Consider the following 1288-nt stretch of genomic DNA (forward strand, 5'->3'; position numbering starts at 1 on the left):
AAAAGCAGGAGTCCAATATTGGATTTCTAAATGACTAAAGGCCACCTTTTCAGAAGTTCTAGTGCCATTGGCATCCTGTGACCACACTTTGTGCTTCTTCACTGCTAAAAACTTGGCCCTGGCATTTGGATTTCTGAAACAGACAAATGGAGTTTGATAAAAACTTTCAAGGAGTAGCAGGAAGGTGGTGTTGGCTGGCAGAAGCATCATGTTACTTAAAGCAGCCTGAACGAGGCATCTCAGGAAGAGACAGAACTGGGTGGCCTCACTTTGCTTCAGTCTTTGGAACAACTCTGCGAGAGCCCTGTGCCTGTCTCCCCAAAGCATGTTGGTTGAGTCGTATTTGAGAGAACTCATGTTCTGGCCATTCTTTGGGGCCCATCTCAGAGGAAAACACAGTGAAATCTGTGCATATGCAGAGGCCCTGTTCCCAATTCCAAAACCAGAGACATTTGGCATTTGCTAACTCTATGACTGGTAACTTATTTAAAGAGGAAACATCAAGGGAGGCAATAACTTGAAGGGGCTTAGTGAAGTCTAACATGTTTATTCTGCCTCTGAAAGACTGTCACAGGAGGATGAGCATGTGATGTGGCAGTTGTGGAGGTTCCAGTGAGGTGTTAGTTTTCTCTGTGGGAGAAATACTGCAGCTGTCTCTCAGGGAAAGGTCTATTCAGATTTTTATTTTTTTTTTTTTTTCTGAAGAGGTAAATTAATGCAGCAGGTTTGGTGGATTTTCTGGTTTGGTACAGTAGTAGTGAGGACGGGACATTCCCCCCAGGTAGCCAAAGAGAAGGTCATCAGTCTCCTAGAACCAGTCAAAAACAGTGGGTGGCTGGGGAGTGAAGTTGGGTGCATGCCCATGGAAGAGAAAATGGATTTACTCATCGCTGGAACATTTGCCTATGGATGGGGAGGGCAATAGATTCTCCATTACTTAGACTCTTTAGATCCTGATGAAGATCAAAGTCTTGATATCACTGTAATTGAGGGCAATTCCTAATCATATCAACAAGAGCAAGACTACACCCTGGACATCTTTCTGAAAGGCAGGAGACCCTGAGCTCAGAGTGAGACTCACTGGCAGGCTCTAAGGCTTCTCAGATGGGAGAGATCAGATCAAATGTTCAAAATACTCATTTGGCAGTTTGTATCTGTGGCTACAAGGCTTGTCCCAGCCTCACATATATCTACTTGCCTGAGTACAGCTGGAGTTTTACTCTCTACATTTTTTTTTCCTTAAAGTTCCTTCCTGTCTCATGGCTTTTTTTTTTTTTTTTTTTTTTCT

At 43.5% G+C, this 1288-nt stretch overlaps 1 protein-coding gene across 1 annotated transcript in view; it reads left to right on the forward strand.

The window, feature by feature from the left end:
- The window catches only part of ATP13A4 (ATPase type 13A4), a 39811-nt gene that overhangs the window by 35366 nt on the left and 3157 nt on the right, over window positions 1–1288 (forward strand). The gene's annotated exons all lie outside the window — the stretch shown is intronic.

The sequence above is a fragment of the Eurypyga helias genome, unplaced genomic scaffold (genome assembly GCF_000690775.1).
Source record: "Eurypyga helias isolate BGI_N326 unplaced genomic scaffold, ASM69077v1 scaffold5060, whole genome shotgun sequence".
Classification (NCBI taxonomy): domain Eukaryota; kingdom Metazoa; phylum Chordata; class Aves; order Eurypygiformes; family Eurypygidae; genus Eurypyga; species Eurypyga helias.